The sequence below is a fragment of the Eptatretus burgeri genome, chromosome 6 (assembly GCF_056783735.1).
Source record: "Eptatretus burgeri isolate ZD-2024b chromosome 6, Ebu_testis_v1, whole genome shotgun sequence".
In the NCBI taxonomy this organism is placed as follows: domain Eukaryota; kingdom Metazoa; phylum Chordata; class Myxini; order Myxiniformes; family Myxinidae; genus Eptatretus; species Eptatretus burgeri.
The window spans coordinates 65,304,044-65,314,676 of NC_140966.1; the positions used below are offsets into that span (position 1 = coordinate 65,304,044).

Below are 10,633 nucleotides of genomic sequence, written 5' to 3' on the forward strand. Positions count from 1 at the left end.
ATTGCACACCTTGAGTACAACCACCAAGTTTCAACTCATTCCATTGGCAGTTTAAGAGTGCGTAAAAAACAGATAGACAGAAAGGGTATGTCAATAAAAGGTTAACCACTTCAAAACTTTATTAACCAAAACATTGAATAATAAAACAAAAAATTAACTCGGGACATGAAAAACAAAAAATGGAGAAATGAAACTCATGATGTGTTAATGTGCTTAGAGTTGAGGTGTTTGATGTGAGCCCCCCCCCCCCCACACACACACACACACACACACACACACACACACACACACACACACACACACACACACACACACACACACACACACACACACACACACACACACACACACACACACACGAATTGCGAAGTTTTCAATGAGGTTTCTGCAAGTTTTAATGGTGACTGTCTGCAAATAAGCCTCAACTGCTGCCTTCAGATCAGTACAGGTTCAGATCTGGGGTGTTCCTTGGAGACGTTATCCTTAGAAGTTCCCCGGAGGAAAAAAAATCCATGGATTGAGGTCGGGTCTGTGTGGAGACCATTCATTTTCCATATGCAAACTGAGAACTTGTTGTCCAAATTTTTGACGCAGAAAGGCAATTGTTTCGTTGGCTGTATGCGGGGTTGCACCGTCTTGCATGAACCACCGTCGACGAAGGGCTGCAGTGCTCATTGATTGCTTCAAGTTTTCATAAAATGAGTTGACAATCGACCGGTATAGTTCTTGATTGATGGTAACCGTCCTTCCGTTTTTGTCTTCAAACCAATACGGCCCAAACACACCTCTTTAGCTGACAGCCACAGAAGCAGTGACTTTCTGATCCTTAAGCGACTTCTCTTCAACCTCATCTGGGCGTTGACTTCCCCAGAAAATGTTGTGTGAATCGACAGCACCATTGATGTGAAAGTGTGCCTCATCACGAAACCACACATCGTTAATCCAGTTTGGGTTTGCCTCCATTTTCTGCTGCAGCATCTCACACATAGCGACTCATGCTGCTTTATCCCCATCTGTCAATTTATGGGCTGTTGTGATGTGGTAAGGAAAGAGGTTTAAATCTTGTTTCATTATTCTTTTGATACTGCTGGGAGTGAGACCCAGTTCAGCCGATCTTTGTCGATGTGATTCCTTCGGACTTTGCATGACTGACTCACGAACTCCTTACATGTTTCCTTCACACTGTACACTTCTTGGGCGAACGGACCTTCTCTTGTTAATCTTGAGAATCATCCCTTCACTTTTGAACTTTTTCACAAGTTTCCAAATGTCTGGCTTGCTTGGCTTGTTTCTGGGATGCACTCCATATTCAGTACAGAACCTCGTCTGGACGGAAGCAATTGATTTGGTCTTAAAATACCACTTGATAATGTTTACTCTTTGCTCCGTAGAAAACGTCATTTTTTCTGTAAAATACTTTGTTTATGCTTGAATGACTTATCCAAAGATCATCGATCACTCCTGCAAAACCAAAAAAACATTAAGGTAATGACTAAAAGTACAAATGTCATTTGAAGTGGTTAACGTTTTATTGACACACCCTTATTATACAAAGCTAATAAGATATTATAGCTTCATTTCAGAGAATTGACAGATTTTTAAAATAATTTATAACACCCACTCCCAGAAGGAACGGTGGTGTGACATGATACACATTTCCAGAAAGAATTTGCGTCGTTACTTACACCAAAATAAACGCGGCTATGAATTTTTCAAACCCCACAAGCATTCCCGGGTGCACCCTGAGTACAACCACCAAGCTTCAACTCATTCTGTCCAGGGGTTTCGGAGTGCATAAACTACAAACAGACGGACAGAGATGGCTAGCTTTATACTCTATATACTGTGTATATACGATGATTAGAGCTCAACAGCTATAGAGGAACTCGGGTAGAATTTGAAACGGCAAAGGGCTTACCTTGGGTAGCTTTTTTTGGTTGCTTAATGCAGTTTTCTTCTGCAAGAAGGGCATGGAAGAAATTCATTTATTTGATAATCCCAGCCACTTGGTGTAATTGATGAAGTGAGAGCTGATTGGTTATTCCCTCCAACCATGGGCCAGAGGCATGTTTGTGTCTTGTTACCTTCGCATTCTGCGAAAGGTTATGTTTTGGTCGGCGTGTATTTATTACCTTCGCATTCTGCGAAAGGTGATGTTTTGGTCGGCGTGTATTTATTTATTTGTTTATTTATTTATTTGTAATCTTGTGATTCGTATAACTCAAAAAGTATTAAACTGAATTGCATGAAATTTGGTGGGATGATTGGTTATTAGCCAGGAAGCATTCGATTAGATTTTGGGATCGTTCAGGTCAAAGGTCAAGGTCAAGGTCACAAAAAGGTCAAAATCGTCTTTTTACGATAACACGGTCAATTTTTATTCAATTTGCATGCAACTAACGCCAAAATGTTCATAATTCAACTCCTCATCTTGTCATATGCAATATGACACAATGACGCCCATACTCTTGTTACCGGTTAGGGGTCAAAGGTCAGGGGGGTCACGACCTTGAAAAATATGCGGTTTTTGTCATAACGCGGTCAATTCTTGTCCGCTTTACATGAACCCAGCACCAAAATGTTCAGAATTTAATGCCCAATCTTGTGACACAATGACGTCATAACACATGTCACCGGTTTGGGTAAAATGTCGGGGGGGGGGTCACGCCCTTGAAAAATATGCGGTTTTCGGCATAACTCAGTCAATTCTTATTCGATTTGCATGAAACCAGCATCAAACGAGATTACCTTCTCTTGTTGAAACGTTGTATTCACCGAACTTGCGAGTGAAGACTCGCCAAAACGACGTGAGTTGATTGTTGTTTAGTCCGTAGCCCCCGAAATTCGGGGGGGGGGTCATGACATTATAGATATGTGGTTTGTGTCATAAGACCATTCATATGAAACCAGTTCCCCACACTCATGCCAAGAACAACAAAAAGTAGTGGCGGCGAAGGTATGCGCTCTATGAGTGCCCGTTCTAGTTATTTATGTGTTGACTGCTATTTGACATTGCACGTGGGACTTCCTTGGGAGCCTCGGTGATGTGCGTTTCTGTTTACGCTGTCACTGATGACGCACAAATAAGTGAAGAAACCTGTCCGATAGCTGAAGGGGTTTCATGTAGCATTGGGATTCTCATGTATTGTATGTACTATGTGTGAATGTCTACAGCTGTAGATGAGCTCAGGTAGAGTTTGAAATGGCAAAGGGATGACCTTGTGTAGTTTTTATTGGTTGTTTTAATGCAGTTTTCTTCTTTGTCTGGAAGAGCATTGGAGTTAATTTATATAATCCTAGTCATCTGGGGTTATTCTCTCCATTGATTATTGAGAGCTGATTGGTCATTCTCTCCAGTGATATATATATATATATATATATATATATATATATATATATATATATATATATATTCATATATACTGTAAATACATACATATATAGCGATACCCAATATTCTTAGTTGTTCATCTAATTATTGAGGTTCTCCGATCTGGATGAACGCTGTGACAATACTGTAATAACTGCAACACCAGAATGGCCTCTGAGAATGCAACAATGCCAATGTCAAATGCTGTCCCCAAGCAGAAGAAAAGGGAAGCTACCGACTAGTTTGGCCTTTCTGGGGCTCGTCAGGGCAACACCTCGCTCACTGATATTACTGTGCTATTATTCTGTTCCATCCAGAACTTCATTTATCATCTACATATAACTTCCAACCGCAAAAGATAATGGTGATGTCTCCTGGTTGCGATTAGTGGTGTGGAAAACAATGTGACAGATGGCACTTCTTGGTTTCAGATTGTGCAGCAATATCTGTAATGGGACTCGATCTGGCATCCTCACCAATCACAGTTCGGGGTGCATCATTAGTGTGTGTGTGTGTGTGTGTGTGTGTGTGTGTGTGTGTGTGTGTGTGTGTGTGTATACATACATATATATGACAGTAGTAATAAGAATAATAAGAATAATAAGAATAAATACATATATGTATGTACATATATATATATATATATATATATATATATATATATATATATATATATATATATATATCTGTATTTGTATGTATATATTATATATCTACATATATATGTATTTATTATTATTATTTATATATATATATATATATATATATATAAATATATATATATATATATATATATATATATATATATATGTATTTACTATAATTATTTATATATTCTAGTGCGGGCCCGTAGGTGCTTGCCCGTAGGTGCGTGCCAGTATGTGCAGCTTCGTTCCTTCGCTCTCGTAAACGACGACTGGATTGGGGCATTGTTTCAATTAAATCAGACCAACCGTATCATAAATGGCCATCACTTGGGAAACACCTGGGAAACATACTCAGGTCCCCAGCGTCAATTGTGACGTCATATCAAACGAAGAATAATAATAATTGTGACGCCCCCTCTCTCTCGCCCCCCCTCTCTCGCCTCCTTCCTCCCCTCCAGCCTCGCTGCCCCTCTCTCGCCCCCACTCTCACCCCCTCTCTTGAATTGACGCCCCCTCTCTCTCACCCCCCTCTCTTTCCTTCCCCTCTCTGGCCCCCCTCTCTTGCCCCCTCCCTCCCCCCTCTCTTTCCTTCCCCTCTCTGGCCCCCCTCTCTTGTCCCCCTCCCTCCCCCTCTCTCCCCCCTCCTCTCTCACCCCTCTCTCTGTAAATGTATTCACAAATGTCTACCAAGCACAACAATTAATTCAAACCTTGGGAAAAAAACAGCTTTCAAACCCTTGGAAAACAGCTGTTTCCCTTGGGAAAATTCAAACCTTGGGATTAATTAATAACTAGCATAACCCACGCTCTGCACGACATGTTGGGGTGGGTGTGTTTGAGAAAGGAACTGATGCAGAGTATCAGTAGTAATTTTACTTTAATGCAGTAAGTCGAATACGATTTCACCGTTTCAGAACCATTTTATTTACTTTTTTTGTACCATGCATCTCATATGGTCTTTGAGATAATGTAAGCTGAATATCACGTTACTCGAGCGCAGAACAAAGTCGAAGATAGCACGACACGAAACCACAAACTCGGAAATAATATATAAGATTTGAACAATTATTTCAAACCTTGGGAAAAAAACAGCTTTCAAACCTTGGTAAACACTTGGGAAATAGCTGAAACGGATGACGAACGATATCAAACCTTGAAAAGGCACATACTCAGGTCCCCAGCGTCAATTGTAACGTCATACCAAACGAAGAAGAAGAAAAATTGTGACGTCAATCGTGCAAAAAACAAACAAACAAAAAAGCAAACATTAATCGTGACGTCATTCGTGGTTATAGCACCGTGTCCTGTCATTGGTTGACAGACGTTATTGGTCATGATTGGTTGACAGACAATATATAGGTCGTGATTGGTTGACAGACATTGGTCATTGTATCACGTTATTCTTTTTATTACTGCCAATTATTGTGCTGTTATTATTATTAATATGTTGTTATCATTATTCTGAGATATCTTTGGAAAAAAATTGGCAGATAAGGTGATAAGGTGGAACGACACTGACTTCAGCTGCGATATATACACCTTTCCAACACTGAAAAAAGCAATAAAATGGCCGTAACTTGGGAACCGCTCGTCCGATTAATATCAAACCTTGAAAAGGCACATCCGCGGGCCACCGGCAATATTCCTGGCAAATTTCAATCAGATCGGACCGGCGGTTCTCGAGAAACGGCGGTCGCAGACAGACAGACACACACACACACACAAACACACACACACACACAGATTGCTGGAATTATAGATAGATACTAGCAAAGTACCCGCCCATGGGCGGATACAGTTATCTGTTGAATGGCGTTGGTCCCGTCTCGATCGGATGAAATTGAGAAATTGACGTTATCCGGTGACCTTGACACCGTGACCTTTGACCTTGACCTTGACCTTGATCCCCTTATGTCCGTTCCCAAGGATCACATATGCCAAGTTTCATCTCATTCTATCCAATGGTTTGGCCGTCTATAAAGGACAAACAAACATGACAAATTGACGTTTTCGTCAATTTATGACGTCATAACTCGAAAACCGGAAGTCGGAAGTGAATGTCGTCAATAAACTGTCATTTAATTTTGATTATCTGTCGAATGGCGTTGGTCCCGTCTCGATCGGATGAAATTGAGAAATTGAAGTTACCCGGTGACCTTGACCTCGTGATCTTTGACCTTTAACTTGACCCCCCCCCCCCCTCCATGTCCATTCTCATGTTCCAAGGATCACTCATGCCAAGTTTCATCTCATTCCATCCAACGGTTCGGCCGCCTATAAAGGACGAACAAACACGCACACATCTATACATACAAACATATTCTGTTTTTTTAGTATAGTAGATATATATATATATATATATATATATATATATATATATATATATATATATATATGTATTGATATGTATATGTATACTGTATATGAATTTATTATATATTTTTTAATGTATACATATATTTATATATATATATATATATATTTTAATCCACATATATATATATATATATATATATATATATATATATATATATATATATATATATATATATATATGTATATGTATGTACATATATATATATATATGTATATGTATGTACATATATATATATATATATGTATATGTATGTACATATATATATATATATATATATATATATATATATATATATATATATATATATATATATATATATATATATATACTTTTATACATATGTATCCCTGTGTCGTAAGAGGCGACCAGGGTTGCGTCAGGAAGGGCATCCGGCGTAAAACATGTGATCGAGCCTTTTTGGAGAGAGAGCTGGTGCCTTTTTCGGAGAGAGCTACTGCCAACATGAGCCACAATCAGAGAGGGCTACAGCCAACATGAGCCACGATCAGAGAGGGCTGAGCCTCGCGTCCGTTTTCCTTTTGTAAGGCGGGGCTCCGCACTTCGCCGCGCTGGGCTCCGCCCCGTTCGTGGCTCCACCTCCCTTCGAGGCGTTTCCAGAAGGCTCTCGAAGGGGGCGTGCCCCCACTCCGACCGCCTCATGCTGGGCCTCCACCAATGGGGAGGGAGCTGCCCTGCCCCCCTTCTCGTGCCAGCCTTAGCACCGCAGAGGGGTGCGCAAACCCGCGCACTAGCGCAGGTTTCTTTTTTGCCATTGTCGTTGGTTGGTTTGAGGTTGTTGGATCCAAAAAATCGATAGAGAAAGAAAAATGGCTAACTCAAAGAGTCCCAGCCCGGATGAATCACACATATTCCCCCTAAACAACAGGTGTGGACTAACTACACATGAACTTAGCGTCATAACTGATCTAAGGACCCTTTATGGTGTATTGCGAATTTCCACAGCTGTAACACATATATATATATATATATATATATATATATATATAATTTTAATACATATATATATATATATATATATATACTTGTTTATATATACATATTTAGATATATATATATATATATGTATATTATATATATATATATATATATATATATATATATATATATATATATATATATATATATATATATATATATATATATATCCATCCATTGGGACCATACTCTGTGCAGAGCGTTGGTGCTGTCTGAGCAGTCTCCAAGGCTATCGGGCACAATCCTGGACAAGTCATCACTCCAATACAGGATACCAGCGAGCTGGCACTCATTTGCCAACCTCGTAAGGATGACAGGCAGAGTTAACCAAACTTGGTATTAATTCAACAGCCAAGGGGGATTTGAAGTCAGGATCTGAGAATCCCAATCCCACCACCCTAACAATGAAGCCAACACCAGGCATACTGGGTGAAATCCAAAATGCAAACTTTGATTTAATCAAAATTGCCAAACAAAAATTGTGTTCATTTTAGAATATACTTTCCTTTTTCATTCAACATTTTATAGTGTTGTACACGCACACACACACACACGCACACACGCACACACACACGCACAACAAGTGTGTATGTGTGCGTGTCTGATATATATTATATAACATATATATATATATATATATATATATATATATATATATATATATATATATATATATATATATCTTCTTCTTCTTCTTCCGGCTGCTCCTGTTAGGGGTCGCCACAGCGGATCATCCGTATGATCCGCATAGGGATTTGGCACATGTTTTACGCCGGATGCCCTTCCTGACGCAACCCTGATCGCCTCTTACGACACAGGGATATGATACACCTATTTTATCCGGGGTATACACCGGCCCAGTACATTGCTACTCATTTCGCCAACCTCAGAAGGATGACAACAGGCTGAGTCAACCCCCTGGTGTATTAATTCAGTGGCCCAACAGGGCTTGAACTCAGGACCTTTTGGATCCCAAGCCGCTATCCTAACCACTGCGCCAACACCAGGATATATATATATATATATATATATATATATATATATATATATATATATATATATATGTACACACACACACACATATACATATACATACATACATATAATATGGAATACCAGGCATAGTGGCGTGCGCCTGTAATCCGGCTTCTCAGAGGCTTGGGTTGGAGGATCGCTTGAGGATGGAACCTCTGCGCTGGGCCACGCTATGAGAGGGTGTAGGGCAGCCCGGAATCATGGCGAAACCCAATCCATATCCTTGTGTCGTAAGAGGCGACCAGGGTTGCGTCAGGAAGGGCATCCGGCGTAAAACCTGTGCCAAACCAGTATGCAGATCATAACGGATGATCCGCTGTGGCGGCCCTTAACGGGAGCAGCTGAAAGAAGAAGATATACATATAACTAACGATACCCGTGCACATGCACGGGATAGCAGTACAACATAGCTGGTCGCAGACGACAGACTGTACACGGGGAATGACAAAAATACGCATTGTGCAAAATGCAAGTGGTACTATGGAACGCCAAGACTTCCCAAACATTGTCGGCATGTCCGCTAAGTGCCACAACAATTTCATAGGGATCGTTTGACGGCGAGCCGAGTTTTTAGTGTGCAAGCTTGGTATTATAATCGAGATATGGAAAGAGAGATTGGGACCACACTCTGTCCAGAGTGTTGGTGCTGCCAAAGCAGTCTCCTTGGCTATTGGACACAATCCTGGACGCGTCGCCACTCCCACACAGTACACCAGCATGTTGGCACTCATTTTGCCGACTTCAGAAGGATGACAGGTCGAGTCAACCCCACCTGGTATTAATTCAACAGCTGAGCAGGATTTGAACTCAGTATCCAAGTATCCAAAGCCCACCACCCTAACCATTAAGCCAACACCAGGCATAAAAAATATAAATAATATACAATATAATGTAAAATATTGTTACGAATTTTGGCCCATCTGGCATGTGATCGGCCACGTAACTCGAATCGTGACGCGTCCCCCACCGGAACGGACAATTCAGTCGTGACCCTCCGGGAACTACCGCCAGGAGCCAGTCACGGGTGGGGGTTTAACCTCACCACGATCGTGCCAATTGCCCACCCACGCAGGATGGGGTTGCTCGCCAAATTTGACCTACCTAAGTACCGGGCGATCGTACCTCGCCGCAGGTCGACTTCGGACACGAACCGCTTAAGCGGCTCGTTCCGTGATGCAGGGATAACTGAGTGGAGTTATCGTTGACCTCGACGGTTCAGATTACTTATTGGGTGTTTCAACCCACTATCAATCCCTTACGTGATGCAAGATGGAACTTTCAAACAGAGGAAAGGACGCAACGAAACGGGAAACAGTTCAACAAGCAAGGACCTTTATTTCACACACACAACACACGCACGTAAGGCAGTAATGCAATGTGCAGCAAAGGCAAAATGCAACAAAAGCAAAAGCACTATTACTGACTATAATTATTTACAACACTTAAACAATTATACTTGTCGGGACTTGGCGCCACATCATTCGTTCAAAATAAACAGGAAAGACCTCCCCATAGGCAGGGAGGTAGACGGGGTCCGTGGACCAAATGTGTGCGGAACGTGGAGGAGCGGCCAGGTCCATGACACCGAAAAGGTCTTACCTGTGTCCTCGTGACGCGTTGGCGGGTAAGCCGCAATGTCATTGCAGCTGCGCCCCAACTCCGTGCCCCTGGCGTGGTCGGTGAGCCCTCTCCGCGTGCTCCGTGCAAGCATTGTTTGGTCGGCACCAGGGTTAGGGTGGGGAATGAACGGGGCCACCGGCACTATCTCAGCGCGGATGGGGGGGGCCGAATTGTTGATACTCAGGGTCGAGCGAGGGGAATGGCTGGCTGGCTTGGTCGCTTGTGAAAGCGAAGGTGGCTCGATTCCAGCGACGAGACGACACCAACGACCAGCGACGAGACGACAACCAACGACCAGTGACGAGATGACACCAACGACGAGAAAAGCGACCCCCACACTACTGCGAGTTCCACACAGACTCGCGTCTTTTATAGACCGGGGGAGGAGCCTGTATGCAGATTTTAGGATCAAAACATGATTGGAGGCGGGGCCACGCCACCCTCTGTTCAGCCATTGGTGTGGCAAAAAGGGGCGTGAACCTCTTTTGATCCGAATTCCTTCCTGAGAGGAATTCGCATTCATCGCGCTTGGAGGAGGGGCTACACCGCCCGACGCTCGCCCATTGGATGGAGGAAAAGGGGCGTGAA

At 42.1% G+C, this 10,633-nt stretch overlaps 1 protein-coding gene across 1 annotated transcript in view; it reads left to right on the plus strand.

Annotated features, from left to right (window-relative positions):
- The window catches only part of LOC147024965 (nuclear factor 1 A-type-like), a 233,556-nt gene that overhangs the window by 115,286 nt on the left and 107,637 nt on the right, over positions 1-10,633 (plus strand). The gene's annotated exons all lie outside the window — the stretch shown is intronic.